Source organism: Zea mays, chromosome 5, assembly GCF_902167145.1.
Source record: "Zea mays cultivar B73 chromosome 5, Zm-B73-REFERENCE-NAM-5.0, whole genome shotgun sequence".
NCBI lineage: Eukaryota > Viridiplantae > Streptophyta > Magnoliopsida > Poales > Poaceae > Zea > Zea mays.
The window spans coordinates 48,172,218-48,195,258 of record NC_050100.1 but is presented as its reverse complement, the minus strand read 5'-3'; the positions used below and the strand labels follow the sequence as shown (position 1 = coordinate 48,195,258).

Here is a 23,041-nt window from a genome sequence, read left to right as displayed (position 1 = left end):
TTTTTTATCAGAGTCGAGATAATTTTTTTCTCCACTCTAGCTACAATGTAAAAGTAGAGGCTCTCCATGCAGGGCTACAGCGGGCCGGCTTCAATAACCTCCACCTTCCCACCATCTTAGAGTGTCTCCAGTATAATGTGAAAAATAGCGGAGGTGAAATTATAAATAATACTATTTGACACTGTTTATAAAAAAAGTTTAAAATATAAAATGAGATAAGGGACGTGATATAGGATCTGCTGCAGAGATAGCCTTAGAGCAACTTCAATAGTTCTATAAACAACTCTGTAAATCTTAAATTTTAAAAGTAAACAAAAAAATATTTCTCGAGCAGTTCTCCAAATAGACTTTCTAAATTTAGTTACTTATTATCCAATCCTATTTACTTTCTAGATTTGGCAACTCGATAATCACTCCGATTTCTTCACACCCACGTGCTCATTTTTTACCTTTCCCACGCAGCGAGGTAGCTAGATCTAGCAATGCCTTTTTTTTACTTTTCCGTGCAGTGACGCATCTAGGTCCAACACACGTGACACAAGTTTTTCATCCAACGTCTGACCACCGCCGCCCTATAGATTGCGCTACCTGTCGGGGACCATAATTAGGGATACCCTCAAGTCTCCTAATTCTCAGCTGGTAACCTCCATCAGCATAAAGCTGCAAAGGCCTGATGGGTGCGATTAAGTGAGGGATCGGTCCATTCGAGGGACTCGATCACGCCTCGCCCGAGCCTAGCCTTGGACAAGGGCAGCCGACCCCAGAGGATCTCCGTCTCGCCCAAGGCCCCCCTCCAGCGACGAACATACTTCTGGCTCGCCCGAGGCCCTGTCTTCGCCAAGAAACAACCCTGACCAAATCGCCGCGTCAACCGACCAGATCGCAGGAGCATTTAATACAAAGGTGGCCTGACACCTTTATCCTGACACGCGTCCTCCAGTCGACAGAGCCGAAGTGACCGCAGTCACTTTGCCGCTCCACTGACCGGCCTGACAGAAGGACAGCGCCGCCTGCGCCGCTCCGACTGCTGTGCCGCTCGACAGAGTGAGGCTGACAGGCAGTCAGGCCCGACCTCAGGCACCATAGGAAGCTCCGCTTCGCCCGACCCAGGGCTCGGACTCGGGCTCAGCCCCGGAAGACGGCGAACTCCGCTCCGCCCGACCCAGGGCTCGGACTCGGGCTCAGCCCCGGAAGACGGCAAACTCCGCTCCGCCCGACCCAGGGCTCGGACTCGGGCTCAGCCCCAGAAGACGGCGAACTCCGCTCCGCCCGACCCAGGGCTCGGACTCGGGCTCAGCCCCGGAAGATGGCGAACTCCGCTCCGCCCGACCCAGGGCTCGGACTTGGGCTCAGCCCCAGAAGACGACGAACTCCGCTCCGCCCGACCCAGGGCTCGGACTTGAGCTCAACCCCAGAAGACGACGAACTCCGCTTCGCCCGACCCCAGGGCTCGAACTCAGCCCTGGCCTCAGCCGACGGTCTCCGACTCGCCCGACCCAGGGGCTCGGACTCGACCACGGCCACGGAAGACAGACTCGACCTCGACCTCGGAGGAGCCTCCACATCGCCCAACCTAGGGCGCGGACCAACCACGTCGACAGGAGGCGCCATCATTACCCTACCCCAAGCTGACTCAGGCTACGGGGAACAAGACTGGCGTCCCATCTGGCTCGCTCCGCCAGATAGGCAATGATGGCGCCCCGCACTCTCTGTGACGACGGCGGCTCTCAGCCCCCTTACGGAAGCAAGAGGACGTCAGCAAGGACTCGACAACCCCGACAGTTGTCCTTCCGCCAGGCTCCAGCGCTCCTCCGACGGCCACGACACCACACGAACCGGGTGCCAAAACCTCTCCGGCTGCCACGACGGCATGTACTTAGGGCGCTAGCTCTCCTCCGCTAGACACGTAGCACTCTGCTATACCCCCCATTGTACACCTGGATCCTCTCCTTACGCCTATAAAAGGAAGGACCAGGGCCCTCTTATAGAGGGTTGGCCGCGCGGGGAAGAGGACGGGACAGGCGCTCGCGTGAGGCTGCTCGCTCCCCCTTCCGCGTGGACGCTTGTAACCCCCTACTGCAAGCGCACCCGACCTGAGCGTGGGACGAACACGAAGGCCGCGGGATTTCCACCTCTCTCACGCCCGTCTCCGGCTGCCTTTCTTCCCCCCTTCGCGCTCGGCCTCGCGCCGACCCATCTGGGCTGGGGCACACGGCGACATTTCACACGTCGGCCCAGGGACCCCCCGGTCTCGAAACGCCGACATTTGGCGCGCCAGGTAGGGGCCTGCTGCGTGTTGACGAACAGCTTCCCGTCAAGCTCCAGATGGGCAGTCTCCAGCAACCTTTCCAGCCCGGGACGGTGCTCCGTTTCGGGAGTCTTGAGTTCATGTCCCTCGACGGCAGCTACGACATGATACTCCTTCCCCCGCCGTGCGACAGCGACAATGGTGGCCGACAGCCCGCCCGCCGGCGGCGGAATCGACGACGTCTTCCCCGCGTGGTGGAAGAACAGCATTCAAGCTCACCCCGCCCTCTCCCCCACCGACGGAGGAGGAGGTGGGGCAACCAAGGCCAAGCAGGAGGCGGCCCCTCGTCGGCTGTCGAGCAAGTCGACGGCGCCCCAACAGGGGGCGCATCGGGCATCGACCTCGCGTTTGAGACGAAGACGAGCGCCGTCTCCCTGCGACACGCCAATTCCGAGCAAACGGACGACGCCAGCACGCTCGCGAAAGGCTTGCTAGGCGTCACCCTCGTACCTGGGACGACGGTGCAGTCAGTCCCTGACGTGACTTTGTCACCGCCCGTCGACCAAGAGGTACCCACCGGTTCCCATCTCACGCCCATTGGATTCAGCCTCGACCCGCCAAGCGACTTCGCTTTGGCGGACGCTCTCGTAGAGGCGAGTCCAAACCCTCTGGGGTTTCGTATGCGGTCACCCTGGGACCGGCTGACGGACGTCTCGACCTACGGGCCCTCGGGGTCCGAGGAAGATGACGAGCCCGACTTCTGTTGGGATTTCTCTGGACTTGGCAACCCCGGTGCCATGCGGGACTTCATGACCACATGCGACTACTGCCTTTCCGACTGTTCTGACGGTAGCCGCAGCCTCGGCGACGAGGACTGCGGCCCAAGTCGTGAATGTTTCCACGTCGATCTAGGGGGTCCCTCCGAGGGCAACCATCTCGGTATGCCGGAGAACGGTGATCTCCCTAGGCCTGTGCCACGCGTTGACATCCTACGGGAGCTAGCTGTGGTCCCCGTTCCGGCGGGGGGTCATGACCCACAGCTCGAGCAAACCCGCGGGGTGCAGGCCAGGCTCGACGAGGGAGCAAGAGCACTTGAGCCGATCCGCCGGAACGTCGGGCAGGAATGGACGGGCCAACCTCCGTCCGGAGAAGTGCGCCATCTACCCCAGGGTATCCAGCACCGTATCGCCGACGATGTCAGGATGAGGCCGCCACCCTCTTCCAGTGGGGTCGGCCAGAACCTGGCTGCAGCAGCAATGCTTCTCCGTGCGATGCCGGAGCCATCAACCACCGAGGGGCGGCGAATCCAGGGAGAGCTCAAGAATCTCCTGGAGGGCGCCGCGGTCCGACGGGCCGAGAGCTCCGCCTCCCGGAGGCAGGGGTACCCCTCGGAGCATCGTGCCGCGACTTCCCGATTCATGTTGGAAGCCTCGGTCCACACCGGGCGCACGCGTAACACCGCGCCTGCGGCCCCGGGTCGCCTCGGCAACGAGCACCATCACCGCGACCGTCGGGCCCACCTCGACGAGAGGGTGCGCCGAGGCTACCACCCTAGGTGTGGAGGACACTACGACAGCGGGGAGGATCGGAGTCCCTCGCTCGAACCACCCGGTCCGCAGGCCTTCAGCCGTGCCATACGACGGGCGCCGTTCCCGACCCGGTTCCGACCCCCGACTACTATCACAAAGTACTCGGGGGAGACGAGACCGGAACTGTGGCTCGCGGACTACCGGCTGGCCTGCCAACTGGGTGGAACGAACGATGACAACCTCATCATCCGCAACCTCCCCCTGTTCCTCTCCGACATCGCTCGCGCCTGGTTGGAGCACCTGCCTCCGGGGCAGATCTCCAACTGGGACGACCTGGTCCAAGCCTTCGTCGGCAATTTCCAGGGCACGTACGTGCGCCCCGGAAATTCCTGGGACCTCCGAAGCTGCCGACAGCAGCCGGGAGAGTCTCTCCGGGACTACATCCGGCGATTCTCGAAGCAGCGCACCGAGCTGCCCAACATCACTGATTCAGATGTCATCGGCGCGTTCCTCGCCGGCACCACCTGCCGCGACCTGGTGAGCAAGCTGGGTCGCAAGACCCCCACCAGGGCGAGCGAGCTGATGGACATCGCCACCAAGTTCGCCTCTGGCCAGGAGGCGGTTGAGGCCATCTTCTGAAAGGACAAGCAGCCCCAGGGCCGCCCACCGGAAGATGCCCCCGAGGCGTCAACTCAGTGCGACGCCAAGAAGAAGGGCAAGAAGAAGTCGCAAGCGAAACGCGACGCCGCCGACGCGGACCTTGTCGCCGCCGCCGAGTACAAGAACCCTCGGAAACCCCCCGGAGGTGCCAACCTCTTCGACAAGATGCTCAAGGAGCCGTGCCCCTTTCATCAGGGGCCCGTCAAGCACACCCTTGAGGAGTGCGCTATGCTTCGGCGCCACTTCCACAGGGCTGGGCCACCCGCGGAGGGTGGCAGGGCTCGCGACGACGACAAGAAGGAAGATCACCAGACAGGAGAGTTCCCCGAGGTCCGCGACTGCTTCATGATATACGGTGGGCAAGCGGCGAACGCCTCGGCTCGGCACCGCAAGCAAGAGCGTCGGGAGGTCTGTTCGGTGAAGGTGGCGGCGCCAGTCTACCTAGACTGGTTCAACAAGCCCATCACCTTCGACCAAACCGACCACCCCGATCACGTGTCGAGCCTGGGGAAATACCCGCTCGTTGTCGACCCCGTCATCGGCGACGTCAGGCTCACCAAGGTCCTCATGGACGGAGGCAGCAGCCTCAACATCATCTACGCCGAGACCCTCGGGCTCCTGCGTGTCGATCTGTCCTCGGTCCGGGCAGGCGATGCGCCTTTCCACGGGATCATCCCCGGGAAGCGCGTCCAGCCCCACGGACAACTCGACCTTCCCGTCTGCTTCGGGATGCCCTCCAACTTTCGAAGGGAGACCCTCACGTTCGAGGTGGTCGGGTTCCGAGGAACCTACCACGCGGTACTGGGGAGGCCATGCTACGCGAAGTTCATGGTCGTCCCCAACTACACCTACCTCAAGCTCAAGATGCCGGGCCCCAACGGGGTCATCACCGTCGGCCCCACGTACAAACACGCGTTCGAATGCGACGTGGAGTGCGTGGAGTACGCCGAGGCCCTCGCCGAGTCCGAGGCCCTCATCGCCGACCTGAAAAGCCTCTCTAAGGAGGTGCCAGACGTGAAGCGTCACGCCGGCAACTTCGAGTCAGCGGAGACGGTTAAGTCCGTCCCTCTCGACCCCAGCAGCGACGCCTCCAAGCAGATCCGGATCGGCTCCAAGCTCGATCCCAAATAGGAAGCAGTGCTCGTCGACTTTCTCCGCGCAAACGCCGACGTTTTCGCGTGAAGTCCCTCGGACATGCCCGGCATACCGAGGGATGTCGCTGAGCACTCGTTGGATATCCGAGCTGGAGCCCGACCCGTCAAGCAGGCTCTGCGCCGATTCGACGAAGAAAAGCGCAGAGCCATAGGCGAGGAGATCCACAAGCTAATGGCGGCAGGGTTCATCAAAGAGGTATTCCATCCCGAATGGCTTGCCAACCCTGTGCTTGTGAGAAAGAAAGGAGGGAAATGGCGGATGTGTGTAGACTACACTGGTCTAAACAAAGCATGTCCGAAGGTTCCCTACCCTCTGCCTCGCATCGATCAAATCGTGGATTCCACTGCTGGGTGCCAAACCCTGTCTTTCCTTGATGCCTATTCAGGGTATCACCAAATCAGGATGAAAGAGTCCGACCAGCTCGCGACTTCTTTCATCACACCCTTCGGCATGTACTGCTATGTCACCATGCCGTTCGGCTTGAGGAATGCGGGCGCGATGTACCAGCGGTGCATGAACAATGTGTTCGGCGAACACATTGGTCGGACGGTCGAGGCCTACGTCGATGACATCATAGTCAAGACGAGGAAAGCCTCCGACCTCCTTTCCGACCTTGAAGTGACATTCCGGTGTCTCAAGGCGAAAGGCGTGAAGCTCAATCCCGAAAAGTGTGTCTTCGGGGTGCCCCGAGGCATGCTCTTAGGGTTCATCGTCTCCGAGCGGGGCATCGAAGCCAACCTGGAGAAGATCGCAGTCATCACTAGCATGGGGCATCAAGGACTTGAAAGGCGTACAGAGAGTCATGGGATGTCTTGCGGCTCTGAGCCGCTTCATCTCGCGCCTCGGCGAAAGAGGCCTGCCTCTGTACCGCCTCTTAAGGAAAGCCGAGTGCTTCACTTAGACCCCTGAGGCCGAGGAAGCCCTCGGGAACCTGAAGGCGCTCCTCACGAACGCGCCCATCTTGGTGCCCCCCGCTGCCGGAGAAGCCCTCTTGATCTACGTCGCCGCGACCACTCAGGTGGTTAGCGCCGCGATTGTGGTCGAGAGACGAGAAGAGGGGCATGCATTGCCCGTTCAGAGGCCAGTCTACTTCATCAGCGAGGTACTGTCCGAAACCAAGATCCGCTACCCACAAGTTCAGAAGCTGCTGTACGCGGTGATCCTGACACGACGGAAGTTGTGACACTACTTCGAGTCTCATCCGGTAACTGTGGTGTCATCCTTCCCCCTGGGGGAGATCATCCAGTGCCGAGAGGCCTCGGGTAGGATTGCAAAGTGGCCGGTCGAAATTATGGGCGAAACAATCTCGTTCGCCACTCGGAAGGCCATCAAGTCTCAGGTCTTGGCGGACTTCGTGGCTGAATGGGTCGACACCCAGCTCCCAACGGATCCGATCCAGCCGGAACTCTGGACCATGTTCTTCGACGGGTCACTGATGAAGACAGGAGCGGGCGCAGGCCTGCTCTTCATCTCGCCCCTCGGAAAGCATCTACGCTACGTGCTACGCCTCCACTTCCCGGCGTCCAACAATGTGGCTGAGTACGAGGCCCTGGTCAACGGGTTGCGCATCGCCATCGAGTTAGGGGTCCGACGCCTCGACGCTCGCGGTGACTTGCAGCTCGTCATCGACCAAGTCATGAAGAACTCCCACTGCCGCGACCCGAAGATGGAGGCCTACTGCGATGAGGTTCGGCGCCTGGAAGACAAGTTCTACGGGCTCGAGCTCAACCACATCGCCCGGCGCTACAACGAGACTGCGGACGAGCTGGCTAAAATAGCCTCAGGGCGAACAACGGTTCCCCCGGACGTCTTCTCTCGAGACCTGCATCAACCCTCCGTCAAGATCGACGACACGCCCGAGCCCGAGGCACCCTCGGCCCAGCCCGAGGTACCCTCGGCTCAGTCCGAGGCACCCTCAGCTCGGCCCGAGGCATCCTCAGTTCAGCCCGAGGTACCCTCAGCCCCCGAGGGCGAGACACTGCGCGTTGAGGAGGAGCGAAGCGGGGTCACGCCTAATCAAAACTGGCAGACCCCGTACCTGAAATATCTCCGCCGAGGAGAGCTACCCCTCGACCGAGCCGAGGCTCGACGGTTGGCGCGACACGCCAAGTCGTTCGTCTTGCTGGGAGATGGGAAGGAGCTCTACCACCGCAGCCCCTCGGGCATCCTCCAGTGATGCATTTCCATCGCCGAAGGTCAGGAACTCCTACGAGAGATACACTCAGGGGCTTGTGGCCACCACGCAGCACCTCGAGCCCTTGTCGGAAACGCCTTTCGGCAAGGTTTCTACTGGCCGACGGCGGTGGCCGACGCCACTAGAATTGTCCGCACCTGCGAAGGGTGTCAGTTCTATGCGAGGCAGACCCACCTGCCCGCTCAGGCCCTGCAGACCATACCCATCACCTGGCCTTTTGCTGTGTGGGGTCTGGACCTCGTCGGCCCCTTGCAGAAGGCACCCGGGGGCTACACGCACCTGTTGGTCGCCATCGACAAATTCTCCAAGTGGATCGAGGTCCGACCCCTAAACAGCATCAGGTCCGAGCAGGTGGTGGCGTTCTTCACCAACATCATCCATCGCTTCGGGGTCCCGAACTCCATCATCACCGACAACGGCACCCAGTTCACCGGCAGAAAGTTCCTGGACTTCTGCGAGGATCACCACATCCGGGTGGACTGGGCCGCCGTGGCTCACCCCATGACGAATGGGCAAGTAGAGCATGCCAACGGCATGATTCTACAAGGACTCAAGCCTCGGATCTACAACGACCTCAACAAGTTCAGCAAGCGATGGATGAAGGAACTCCCCTCGGTGGTCTGGAGTCTGAGGACGACGCCGAGCCGAGCCATGGGCTTCACGCCGTTCTTTCTAGTCTATAGAGCCGAGGCCATCTTGCCCACAGACTTAGAATACGGTTCCCCGAGGACGAGGGCCTATGCTGACCAAAGCAACCAAGCTAATCGAGAAGACTCGCTGGACCAGCTGGAAGAGGCTCGGGACAAGGCCTTACTACACTCGGCGCGGTACCAGCAGTCCCTGCGACGCTACCACGCCCGAGGGGTCCGGTCCTGAGACCTCCAGGCGGGCGACCTGGTGCTTCGGCTGCGACAGGATGCCCGAGGGCAGCACAAGCTCACGCCTCCCTGGGAAGGGCCATTCGTCATCGCCAAAGTTCTGAAGCCCGGAACGTACAAGCTGGCCAACAGTCAAGGCGAGGTCTACAGCAACGCTTGGAAAATCCAACAGCTACGTCGCTTCTACCCTTAAGATGTTTTCAAGTTGTTCATATACCTCGCTTCCACGCAAAGTTTAGTCATCAAGGAAGGGTCAGCCTTGCCTCGGCAAAGCCCGACCCTCCCTCGGGGGCTAAAAGGGGGGGTACCCCTCTGCGTCGAAATTTTCCTCGAAAAAAGATCCTTTCTGCCAGAATGTCTTTCGTGCTTTTCGACTACTTCGAAAGTGGATCCTAAAAACGACGGAGTACACGTAAGCAGCCAAGGCTAACCGAGCCGAGGGACTCCTACGCCTCCGGGATACGGATACCTCACTCATCACCTTCTGCGATAAGTAACTCACGTTCGGATAAGTGATTCCGCGGACCGAACAAGTCTTCACGTTCGAAAGCTCCTCTGCCGAAGCGATTCTTCGAGCCTTCTCGACTGCGTCGGTGACAGAACCCCATGGACGGGTAAGAGTGCGCGTAAGCGGCAAGGCCGACCGAGCCGAGGGATTCCTACGCCTCCGGGATACGGATACCTCACTCATCACCTTCCGTGAGAAGCAACTCTCGCTCGCACAGACAATTTTGTTACCGACGAAAAAGTCCAGATACTCGAAACAAGAGGAAAAGAAACACAGCTTTACAACACGGCGAGGGTGTGTTTGGGCCTCGGCGGCCGCAGAAAACACACGCTACAAGATAATCCGATCCTGCAGGCTCGGATCTTGACGGTTGAAGGGAGCAGCAGCACCCTCGGCGTCAACTACATCTTCGGCGAGGTCCGACCTAGCCTCCGACGGCGACACGGTCCGAGGGTCTCCACTCTGAAGGACGACTTCATCATCACGCCCGGGCCATCGCCGCCCGGGTCTCCTCCAAGAATCCGGCTCAAGCAGGCGGCTCGGCTGGTCACCCCAAGGCCTCGGCCAGCTGTCCCCCGAAGACATCAGCCCGGCCCGAGGCCTCGGCAGATCAACTCCGGCGTCGGTCCCGCTAACGGACGACCCGGCCAGGCTCCGCCCGACCAAGTCTTCTTTTTGAGCCAACTCTGCCTCTGTCCGTGCTGACACCGCTACCCCTGGCTTCGTCTCATCGAAGAGCGGCCGAGGGGTTCCTTTAACTAAGCAAGAGAAGCCTCGGACAGCAAGGCCGACCGAGCCGAGGGACTCCTACGCCTCCGGGATATGGATACCTCACTTGTCACCTTTGCACGCGGCGACTCACGCTTGGTGAAGCGGTTCAGACAACCAACAGGCGAGTCTTAGTGCTCGAAAATGAAAAAAAACACGGCTCCGTGCCAAAAATACATACATGTTCAGGCCTCGACAGCCACAATGAACAAAAACACTGGCATTCAAGGTGCCATTACAAACGGAACTCCGGTTCCGTCCCCGCAGGTATGAACAACCTCCACACCGGGGAGCCTGTGGGGCGACGAGTTCCGGGCGACTCGCCAGCGACCTCTGCAGCAGCAGCCATGGTCCCAGGACGGACGCGACCACCGGAAGGCTCTCGTTTGCATTCCCGCTCAAGGGACGCGAACCAGCCATCAAAGCCAAAGAGCGGGCCGCTCCAAAGCGCACCGGCAGGTCCTCGCTCCTGTCCTCGCCACGAAAGCGAGGAAGAGGGCGGAATATTGCATCCTAGCTGGGCAGCAACAGTTCGCCTTCCCCGGTATGGCTGGAGGATGCCTCCTCCGCAGAGCTGGAGGATGGTTTCCACCACCAGAAGCTAGAAGAGGAGGTGGCCAACCGACCCGCGCGGAAGGTAGAGCCCTGGCTCGCCTCGCTCTCCGCCCCAGCAAGGATGATGAACATCCTTGAAGCTGAGGGCGGGACCGAGATCACAGCCCGGCTTGCTTCTCCCCATCCAGGGGCTGGTGGTCACCGTCTTGGGTGACCGCCGGTGGAGGGGTGCAGCCAGGCTGCATGATGAAAATCCTTGAAGTCGAACGATGGCTGAAAGGTACCGACTCCCACGGAGTTGCGTTCCTCCAACAACAAGGCGAAAGGACTGCGGGCATCCCCCATCCGGGGGCTCGGAGGGTGGAAAGACACGATACATAAGGGAGCGCGAAGACATGGTCGCCTTTCAAGGGGGTCACCCTCCTTTTAAAGGCGACTCTCCCTACTTGCGTCCCCAGCCGTCGTGGGTTGAGTCTTCTCCAACACGCTCCAAGGTCCTCCCCCTACGGCGCGGGGGCTGGGTCCCACACGTCATGCAAGCCGGCCCAGAGCAGAAGAAGCCAAACCGCCGCGCGCGGCGCATGCAACCGCCCAGCGGTTACAAGCAGTTCTCCACTTTTGCCCGGACCAGCGGGCGAAAGGGCGGGCAGCCATGCAGGCGGCATGCAACCGCGCCAAGTGGGCACACCTCTCCGACTTCCAACGCGCCCAGCATGGAAGCCCACGCCCACGCGTCATGCAACCGGCGCGCCGGTCGCTACGTGCAAGCAACTGCACCGCCACTCGCACCACTGCCACGCCTCCTCGATTGCGGAACTAGTACCGCGACTCGAGGCAACCCTGCGTACGACCCAGCAGTGCCAACCAGGCGCGATGGTCAATGCGGCCAAAAACGGGACGACAGTGATGGCGGTGGCAGGCGGGCGGGAGCGGCGGTCACATCGTCAGCCAAGCTTACATCCCATCCTGGGGCAGTGAGAGAGCCCTCTCTCACGGCGTGAAGACGACGCGCCCGTGTTCCGTTCCTCGAACGGCCCACGCACGCGCAGCGGCCGCCCCACGAACCACTCGCCCCGTCGCATTAACTCCGCCGCGGGACAGGCGGCGTCTCTGGCAGGGGAAGCGAGCGACGCTTCGCCTTCGCCATAATGACCGTGTCAAAAAAGGTACGCCGCGTCATTCGATTTCGTGTCCTTTTCCTTTTCCTCTTTCTCTCTCTTACAACAGGGACCAGGAAAGGGGGATACCCCGAAAAGGACCCTTCTCCGTGAAGGAAACAGGCTCCGAGCCTCCCTACTGATCAGAGGTTCGAAGGCTGGCCCCTCGGAGGGGTTCAACAGCCGCCTAAGAGCACGTGGGCTCCACACCCACTACTGGTCAGAGGTTCGAAGGCTGGCCCCTCGGAAGGGTTCAATGGCTGCCTCAGGCCACTCGGGCTCTACGCCCACTACTGATCAGGGGTTCGTAGGCTGGCCCTCGAAGGGTTCACAACCGCCTCAGACACAGAGCGAGGGATGACCATGGGTACGTTCGATACATAACCAAGGCTCGGGCTACGCTCCCGAGGTACCCTAGGACATTTCCGAGACCAGCGGGAACGATCTTGTAACGGAATCCCATCAGAGGGAGGCATCGAGCCCTCGGACCCCGTCGACAGGGGACCGGGTTCGGCAGATCACCCGCAGGTACTTTTGGGCGTGCCTCTGGGCCTCTAGCCGACCCCTAACAAATGGGGCACGGACGTCCGCTCGGATTACCCGCCAGCAGCTCACCGGAGACACCATGTTCGGCGCCCACCGAGGGAAACATGGCGCTTTCCCCCCTCCTCCTTGCGGAAAGGCGACGCAGGGGCGTATGTAAAAAAGTCGAGTCTGTCCCTGATCGTCCTCTCGCCCTGTGCAGAGGCTCGGGGGCTGCTCTCGCAAACCCGGCTCTGGCCAAACCGTTGACAGCGTCAACATACCAGCCCGAGAACTTGGAACCCGACCGTGCACCCGGGCTACGGCCAGCTCGCATGAGGGAACAACCAGACCAGCCGAAGCATTACGCGAGGCATTAAGACCTCAGAGGAGTCAAACCACTCCTCCGAGGCCTCGGGGGCTACACCCGGCGGGTGCGCTCGCGCGCACCCACCGGAACGAAACGCAACCGAGAAAGGCTGGTCCCCTTGCAAAAAAAATGCGACGAAAGCCTCCAAGCGAGTGCTAACACTCCCTTCGAGGCTCGGGGGCTACTGTCGGGGACCATAATTAGGGGTACCCTCAAGTCTCCTAATTCTCAGCTGGTAACCCCCATCAGCATAAAGCTGCAAAGGCCTGATGGGTGCGATTAAGTCAGGGATCAATCCATTCGAGGGACTCGATCACGCCTCGCCCGAGCCTAGCCTCGAACAAGGGCAGCCGACCCCGGAGGATCTCTGTCTCGCCCGAGGCCCCCCTCCAGCGACGAACATACTTACGGCTCGCCCGAGGCCCTGTCTTCGCCAAGAAGCAACCCTGATCAAATCGCCGCGCCAACCGACCAGATCGCAGGAGCATTTAATACAAAGGTGGCCTGACACCTTTATCCTGACACGCGTCCTCCAGTCGACAGAGCCGAAGTGACCGCATTCACTTCGCTGCTCCACTGACCGGCCTGACAGAAGGACAGCGCCGCCTGCGCCGCTCCGACTGCTGTGCCGCTCGACAGAGTGAGGCTGACAGGCAGTCAGGCCCGACCTCAGGCACCATAGGAAGCTTCGCTTCGCCCGACATAGGGGTCGGACTCGGGCTCAGCCCCGGAAGATGGCGAACTCCGCTCCGCCCGACCCAGGGCTCGGACTTGGGCTCAGCCCCGGAAGACGGCGAACTCCGCTCTGCCCGACCCAGGGCTCGGACTCGGGCTCAGCCCCAGAAGACGGCGAACTCCGCTCCACCCGACCCAGGGCTCGGACTCGGGCTCCGCCCTAGAAGACGGCGAACTCTGCTCCGCCCGACCTAGGGCTTGGACTTGGGCTCAGCCCCAAAAGACGACGAACTCCGCTCCACCCAACCCAGGGCTCGGACTTGAGCTCAACCCCAGAAGACGACGAACTCCGCTTCGCCCGACCCCAGGGCTCGGACTCAGCCCTGGCCTCAGCCGACGGTCTCCGCCTCGCCCGACCTAGGGGCTCGAACTCGACCTCGACCTCGGAGGAGCCTCCACATCGCCCAACCTAGGGCGCGGACCGACCACGTCGACAGGAGGCGCCATCATTACCCTACCCTAAGCTGACTCAGGCTACGGGGAACAAGACTAGTGTCCCATCTGGCTCGCTCCGCCAGATAGGCAATGATGGCGCCCCGCACGCTCTGTGACGACAGCGGCTCTCAGCCCCCTTACGGAAGCAAGAGGACGTCAGCAAGGACTCGATAGCCCCGACAGTTGTCCTTCCGCCAGGCTCCAGCGCTCCTCCGACGGCCACGACACCACACGAACCGGGTGCCAAAACCTCTCCGGCTGCCACGACGGCATGTACTTAGGGCGCTAGCTCTCCTCCGCTAGACACGTAGCACTCTGCTATACCCCCCATTGTACACCTGGATCCTCTCCTTACGCCTATAAAAGGAAGGACCAGGGCCCTCTTACAGAGGGTTGGCCGCGCGGGGAAGAGGACGGGACAGGCGCTCGCGTGAGGCCGCTCGCTCCCCCTCCCGCGTGGACGCTTGTAACCCCCTACTGCAAGCGCACCTGACCTGGGCGCGGGACGAACACGAAGGCCGCGGGATTTCCACCTCTCTCACGCCCGTCTCCGACTGCCTTTCTTCCCCCCTTCGCGCTCGGCCTCGCGCCGACCCATCTGGGCTGGGGCACGCGACGACATTTCACTCGTCGGCCCAGGGCCCCCCGGTCTCGAAACGCCGACACTACCAGACCACTGGTCCTCCAAATGTCGTGTTGACCGGCTCTGCCCTCGACATCCTCTTCTCTCTCGACCCCGCCGTCAGTCAGGTCTGATAGGAGTAGACTTACAAATATTAGATTCAGAATCGAACTAATCCCTAAACATTAAGAACTATTGGAGAGCAAGGTATATTTACTCCCAATAGCTATTTAGTAACTTGCTAAACATGAGTTTAGTAAGCTTTTTTAAAAGAACTATTGGAGTTTCTCTAAGAATCTCCAACAACTTCTAATTTATTAGCTTTCAATATATTTTGACTACGAGCTTCCTAATAACGTTTTAGATTTTAAAAAATAACCATTCTCTAATAACTTCCTAAATATCTCTCAAAATATATTAGAAATGCCCTTCCTTGGACTTTTCTCCTAATCGAAGTATGTCTCGTAGTGCTTTTGGGAGTTCGCGCAGTGCCAGAGTGGTCACAGAGGCAAATCCGTTGGGCTATTACCAAATGGTTTAGGCAATAGGGCGCCAGACTGCGGCACGGGTGTGTCACAACCCAGATCGCCGGAGGTTGACAGGTATCACCGCAGGCCCTGTAGAGACGGAGCGAGAATTGTTGTTGTGGTGTGCAGTGAAGTCTGGGCCAGTGGGCCAGGTTGTTGAATTCTTTTGGGCCTGTACTGTGTTGGTCGGCGGCTGATATATAAAGCCAGCTTGTGTATTCCAGAAGGAATTATGGAATAATAGAATACATACCTGCTCTTCCTCGAACTCTTATCTTATGATTCCTTCTATTCTCCTCTTCCTTCTCGTCGGAGCTGGTGTTCGTCGCCGGGTCGTGACAAATTGGTATCAGAGGCGGTTCATCGCAGTCTGCTCTTGCCGGACCAGCGGCGGCAATCCAGTTCGGAAGCCACGGCGCCGAGCAAGCAGTCCACGCAAGCGTGACAACTGATGACTGCGATGGATGAAGTGGAGAAGCGCATGTCCGAGAAGTTTCAGCAGGCCTGGGACGCCTCTACGACCACGCTTGTTGAGCTGTCCAAGAAGATCGACGGGCTGAGTCTGTTGTCCGTCAAGTTGTCTGAAATGGAGAAGAGGCAGATGGAACACGACAAGCTGATGCAATACCTGCAGACCAAGATGGATTTATCGATGAAATCATTGGCTCAGGTTTCCCAGGATCAAAGCAGGTTGGCCAATACTGTGTCCAACACAGTTGGAGGAATGAGGGAGCCTGGCAAGACTTCTATGGGCGATGGGCTGATTGGACCACCTCTTGGACCTCCCCCTCCACCGAAGAATGGACAACCACAGGGTGGACAGACACAGGTACCACAAGGTCCCGTTTCTTCCATTCCGGTATTTGGTGATTTCGTATCGGGCTCGGAGGGCAGAGAGGGTTTGGAAAATGATTATCAGGGAAGAAAGGGGTGGTTACCCAAGCTGGAGTTCCCTTATTTTGAAGGAGATGATGTGCGAGTTTGGTTGGACAACTGTGAGTCTTATTTCGAATTGTATCAGATTCCTATGGGGTTCTGTGTTTGTGCTGCATCAATGCATTTGAGGGGAAGGGCAGCACATTGGTTTCAAGCTTCGCGAGACACCTTGCATTTGTTGAACTGGAATCAGTTCAAGGAGGCAGTGTTGGGAGAATTTGAAGCAAATACTCATTCGGACAGGATGTTGGAGTTACTCACTCTCAAACAAACAGGAACTGTATTGGAGTATAAAACCCATTTTGAGAAGTTGGTTTATCATATCAAGTTATATGATAAGGCTACCAGTGAAATTTTCTTGGTGACTCAGTTTATGCTTGGACTCAAACAAGAGATAAAAATGGGGGTGGAAGTTATGTTCCCTCAAACAGTATCTATGGCTGCTCAATTAGCCTTAAAGCATGAAGGGTGGCAGACCAGACAAAACAGTGGAGGAAGAAAGTTTCAGGCAGCCAGAACAAACATACCTATGGGAACAAAGGAGCTAGATGAAACTGCTGGGGATTATGGAAGGCTAAACAACTCAAAGAATATAGAAGAGTAAATGGGTTGTGCTATAAGTGTGGGGAGAAATATATGCCAGGGCACAAGTGTAAAATAGCAGTGGCACCACAGTTAAATTGTATTGTCCTTAATAAGGGTGGTGATGGTGGCCCTATGCTATCTGATGAGGTGTTGAATTTCCTTGAAACTGGCAGTGGAAGTACTGAAGAGGAGATGATGCTGTCTGTACATGCTATGAGTGGCATTGAGAACTCAAAATGTGTTAGGCTGAGAGCTTTGATTAAAGACCAAGTGATGCTTCAATTACTTGATTCTGGCGGCTCTAATACCTTCATTAGTGAACTGGCTTTTGTCCGAGTTCAGTGCGTTACTAAAGAGATTGATCCTGTCAATGTGAAGGTGGCCAATGGGCAGATCATCACCTATAACAGGAAGGTTGTTCAGTTAGAGTGGTGGTGTTGTGGCCACACTTTTGTTGCCGATGCTTTTGTCCTCCCTGAGACAGCTTATGATATGGTGATTGGAATGGACTGGTTAGAGAAGTTTAGCCCGATGCTTTGTGCTTGGGATAGTAAATGGGTGGAGTTCAGTTATGAGGGAGTCACAGTAAGATTACAAGGGCTGGTGCCTAGGGATTTGCAAGAACTCCAAGAGACCTCTTGTGAACAACTAAGCAAGTGACACAAGGGGAATGAAGTGTGGGCTTTTGCAATGTTGCAGAGAGTGTCTAATCAGGAGTTGAAAAAGACAGACCAAATCCCTCATTGCATTCAGGGTATTCTGGAACAGTTCAAGGATGTGTTTAAGGTACCCAACTCTCTTCCACCATCTAGAGAATATGATCATGCTATCACCTTGGTACCTGATGCTTCACCAGTTAACCTGAGACCATATAGATATTCTCCATTACAAAAGAATGAGATTGAGAGACAAGTTCAAGACATGCTCCAATCTGGAATTATTTCTAGAAGTGTTAGCCCATTCGCTTCTCCAGTGTTGTTGGTAAAGAAGAAAGATGGGAGTTGGAGATTTTGTGTGGACTATAGAAAACTGAATGACATCACGGTCAAGAACAAGTTCCCTATGCCAATCATTGATGAGTTTCTAGATGAGTTGGCTGGAGCAAAGTATTTTTCCAAACTAGATATGGCCTCAGGTTTCCACCAGATAAGAATGACAGAGAAGGATGAAATGAAAACAGCTTTTAAAACTCACCATGGGCATTTCCAGTTCAGAGTGATGCCATTTGGTTTGACTAACGCCCCAGCCACATTCCAGTGTTTGATGAATGTGGTCTTCCAGAGTCTGATGAGGAAATGTGTACTCATATTCATGGATGATATTCTTGTATACAGTCCTTCATTGGAGGATCATGCCACTCATCTAAATCCGGTGTTCCAAATCTTGCAAGAGCAACAACTATATGCCAAGAGAAGCAAATGTCTGTTTGCAGTAAATCAGATTGACTACTTGGGTCATGTGATATCTGATAAAGGGGTAGCCACTGATCCCAACAAGACAATCTATTGTGAAGTGGCCAGTTCCTTCCTCACATACTGAACTCAGAGGGTTTTTGGGACTCATTGGTTACTATAGAAAATTTGTCAAAGGATATGGTGTTATAGCTAAGCCATTAACTGTTGTGTTACAACAGAAGACATTCAACTGGCCTCCTGCAGCTCAGATAGCATTTGAGCAATTAAAATCTGCTATGGTATCCACTCCTGTACTTGCTTTACCAAATTTTGATGACACTTTTGAAATTGAGACAGATGCATGTGACAAAGGCATAGGGGCTGTGCTGTCTCAAAGAGGTCATCCTATTGCTTTTTACAGCAAGGCCTTGGGGGTAAAGAATAGTAAGCTGTCAACCTACGAAAAGGAGTTCTTGGCTATTTTGATGGCTGTGGATAAATGGAGATGTTACTTACAAAAGGGGTATTTGTTATTAAAACTGACCACAAAAGTCTTAGCCATCTGTAGGATCAGTCCCTGGCCACTGATTTACAGAAGAAAGCAATGTCTAAGTTGGCTGGATTACAGTTTTCAGTCCAATATAAAAGAGGGGTGGACAATAAGGCTGTTGATGCTTTATCTAGAGTGGCATCAGAAATTCAGTTGACTGCTATATCTGTGTCCACACCAGTTTGGATTCAAGAAGTTCTGAAGTCTTATGAGATGGATCCTCATGCACAAGATTTGCTGAAGGAACTTGCTGTCCAAAGTCCTAATGCTCAGGGCTTCTCTTTGAACAATGGACTGATATATAGACAACAACAGCTTGTTGTTGGACAAAATGTAGGCCTTCACACTAAGCTCATAGCAGCTTTCCATTCTTCAGCGATGGGAGGTCACTCTGCTGTGTTTGCAACTTATCAAAGGCTTAAGAAATTGTTCTACTGGCCAGGACAAAGACTGATGTGGAGCTGTTTGTCAAACAATGTCAAATTTGCCAATAGGCAAAACATGAACATTGTAAGTACCCAGGGCTATTACAGCCTCTGCCCATTCCTCAACACTCGTGGCAAGATCTATCTATGGATTTTGTGGAGGGATTACCGAAATCAGGTGGGTATACTGCCATTTTGGTGGTGGTAGACAGGCTCACTAAATATGCCCACTTCATCCCTGTCAAGCATCCTTTCACAGCATCACAGATTGCCCAATTGTTTTTCACCCATATTGTAAAACTGCATGGGCTGCCTAGGTCAATTGTTTCAGACAGGGACAAAATTTTCACTAGCACTTTGTGGCAAGAGTTGTTTAGACTTGCTGGAACTAAGCTTCACTTGAGCTCAGCTTATCATCCACAATCAGATGGACAAACTGAGAGAATTAACCAATGCTTGGAAATGTTTTTAAGGTGTGCAGTGCATCAGACACCTTCTTAGTGGTCTAAGTGGCTAGACTCTGCTGAATTGTGGTACAATTCATGTTACAATTCGTCACTAAAATGCTCTCCATTCAAAGCTTTGTATGGGGTTGAGCCTAACTGGGGAGTGCTACCTGATTCTAAAATGGCCACTGTTTCTGAGGTTCAACTGACATTGCAACAACGCCATGATTTTTTAGAAGTGATCAAGGCTAACCTAGCCTCAGCTCAGAACAGGATGAAACATTATGCTGACACCAATAGAACACCAAGACAATTCCAAGTGGGTGACATGGCATTTCTAAAACTCCAACCGTTTGCACAGTCGTCTGTCCATCACAGGCCTTGTGCTAAGCTCTCTTTCAAGTATTTTGGCCCTTTTCAGATTCTGGAGAAGATTGGCACAGCTGCTTACCGACTGCAACTTCCTCCGTCGGCAGTGATTCACCCAGTGTTCCATGTCTCGCAGCTTAAACCCCATGTTCCAAATAATGTGCCGGTATTTGCTGACATTCCACCTCCATCATCCTCTGAAGAAGTATCACCAGTACCAGAAAGCATTTTAGACCGCAGGTTGGTCAGAAAAGGGGCCGCTGCTGTCACCCAAGTGTTGATCAAGTGGCAAGGGGTGCCAACAGAGATGTCTTCATGGGAAGATTATACTGTAGTTCGTGCTCGTTTTCCCAGCACAACCATCTAGGGGCCAGATGGTACTTCAGAGGGTGGTATTGTCACAACCCAGATCGCCGGAGGTTGACAGGTATCACCGGAGGCCCTGTAGAGACGGAGCGATAATTGTTGTTGTGGTGTGCAGTGAAGTCTGGGCCAGTGGGCCAGGTTGTTGAATTCTTTTGGGCCTGTACTGTGTTGGTCGGCAGCTGATATATAAAGCCAGCCTGTGTATTCCAGAAGGAATTATGGAATAATAGAATACATACCTGCTCTTCCTCGAACTCTTATCTTCTGATTCCTTCTATTCTCCTCTTCCTTCTCGTCCGAGCCGGTGTTCGTCGCCGGGTCGTGACAGGGTGTATCCACACGGCGGCGGGAATTCCTCCAATGAGAAATTGCGTCTACCGGTCAGATTCCATTCCCTCCCTGGACGGTCCTACGCGAAGATGGGAAGGTTTTGAAGAGAATATACGTGCTTACCACTGGTTTGGAGCAACGACCCAAGCTAGCCGCGGCACGAGGAACCCCGCGGTGGTCGTCCCCGTCTAGTGAGAAATTGTCGCGTGGATTACACCCGCCCTTCACCAATTCGGTGCGCGCACACCCGCCAAGACTAAGCGAAGCTCCTCCGCCAGACGTGGCGGCGGCGTACGGACACGACGTCGGTGGTGACGGTCGACTATTCCCAACCTCCCTGTGTATCCCTCCTTGCAATGGTCGCTAGAGGATTGGAGAGGTGGAGCAGGGAAAGAACAAGGTGCACGACAACTGGATTAGAGCATCTCCAATAGTTATGTAAATTTAGCACACTAAATTACAGATTTAAAAAGTTGCTAAATCACTTTAAGGAGTAGAAAAATGTGTGTGCTCCAATAGTTCTCTATTTATTGGTTGCTAATTTTTAAAATTATCCATATCAACAAAAATGTGAGTGAGCATACTTTCTATTTTCAATTGAGCTAGCACATCAACAACCTTCCATAATGTTTTGAAAGATCGAAGTTGTCAATGAAAAACTAGAAGTTTGCGGCGACGGCATGAAGTCAACACATGGCATTGAAGATAGATTTGTGGTCAATGGGACGGTGGGACGACACAAAACGGTAGCCGAAATATGGTTTTCGCGATGGATTTAGAACCAACATTGATTTAGGGAGTCTCAACGAGGTTCGTAAATGTAGGGATGAAATTGAGTTTTGTAGAGTGTCTGTAAATTTAAGGACATGCTTTACATAATCATTGGAGAATTGTTTTCTCCGAAAACTCCTTAAATTCATATTTAAGGAGTTGTTTACATAACTATTGGAGATGCTGTTATAGCCTCAAATCCACTATAATCCTTGTAGAATAGTCAAGTACCCCATTTCCAAGGGGTACCTGTTGAAAATCGTTTCAACAAATCCGTCCAAAACTTTTTAAGAAAAATGAAAAAGTTTTGAACTCGAAAGTTTTTCCAAAAGATGCCTGCTAAAAATTGTTTCAATCTCTCACCAAAACAGATAAGAAGTATATCACTGAAAATTACTATCCAGCCATAGGGGTATATGAAGAGCGCAAATTCCTTTATACCCCACCCAATTAGAATTAGGGGAAATAAAACATAAATGGAGAAAGTTCTCATCATAAGATCAGCCAATAGAAGAAAAAAGTCCCTAATTTTGCAGAACATTCTGAGCACGTGAAAAGTGAATAGCCTAAAGATAAAAAAAAGTTTATCATTTTTTAACAGCAGTTCTTATTGCCCCTTTGGCCTTTTTGGCCCATTGTTGTATCCGATTCAACAATTGATACATATTTGTTCTCTTCTTAACAAAAAAATGGAACTTCCGGACTTTGGTTTGGTGAGTCGTACGAGATCGTGTTTACATACCTATGAACTTAGCCTCTTCAAGTGTATCCGATATATATAATAATTTTTGGGTGTGTCAATTCTATGTTCATGTATTTTATTATACATGATATGTATATGTATTTATTTATATAATAATAAATACCTATACTTTGTGCAAGTGATAAGAGATAACATGAAAGATTTTCTTATTTTTCTTAATTTTCTCAAGATTTTAAACCTCGCCATAAATAAACTTCGATATCTCGATCTCGATATATAGAAAAGAAAATCTCTACATATTTCTATATATACATATATTATGTACATTAATATATACATGTAATATGTACATTATGCAGTAGACCCATAATGGTAAATGAAAGTGGCTAATTATTGAATAAAAAGCCCTTTTAACTCAGTGGTAGAGTAATGCCATGGTAAGGCATAAGTCATCGGTTCAAATCCGATAAAGGGCTTTTCGCTTAGTTGTAGAATAATGCCTTGGTAAGACAGAAGTCATCGGTTCGAATCCGATAAAGTACTTTTCTACTAAATTCATTCATTTCTTTTTTGAAAATGTCTCCATTTTTTTTTGCAATTTTATGACTTAGTTTAGTGCGAGATGCCCACATTTTTGGTCTGAACACTCAACGAAGCACAGAGTTAAAATTACAAAAAAAAAGAAATTGAACTCTTTTTCCTGTTATAGCAATCAATACCTGTACTGAACTAATTTAGATTCCTTTTTATTAGTCTATTCGTATTCTATACCCTTTAAACGAATTTCCTTAACCTTAAAAAGCTTAAAAAGTAGGGGATGATCCGTGAATTAACCTAACCATCAACTAAAAAAATCCTATGAAAGCATAACAGAAAAGTAGTAAAGACTCTTTTCTTTGATCTAGTTCGAAGAGTATATTGACAATTCCAAAAAACTGCTCATACTATCATTATAGTATAATGACGAGTGGTTGTATATGGTGCTATCGTCTAGTGATGCCCCCCATCGTCTAGTGGTTCAGGACATCTCTCTTTCAAGGAGGCAGCGGGGATTCGACTTCCCCTGGGGGTAGGGAGTATTATAAAAGAGGTTAATCATAGATTATCAAAAAGCCTAGAAAAAAATTCTTCCTGGGTCGATGCCCGAGCGGTTAATGGGGACAGACTGTAAATTCGTTGACGATATGTCTACGCTAGTTCAAATCCAGCTCGGCCCAAAAATTTAGGGCTTCGTGAATATGAACTAAATCTATTTTTTTATGGAAGAAAAAGATGTATTATTTATAGAAATAAAGGATAAAGA

General features: G+C 54.0%; 1 non-coding gene across 1 annotated transcript; it reads left to right on the top strand.

Annotated features, from left to right (window-relative positions):
- Positions 1 to 22,142: 22,142 nt before the first annotated feature.
- Positions 22,143 to 22,214, top strand: TRNAT-GGU (transfer RNA threonine (anticodon GGU)). The gene has a single exon. It is a non-coding gene; the product is annotated as a tRNA-Thr (tRNA).
- Positions 22,215 to 23,041: the final 827 nt, after the last annotated feature.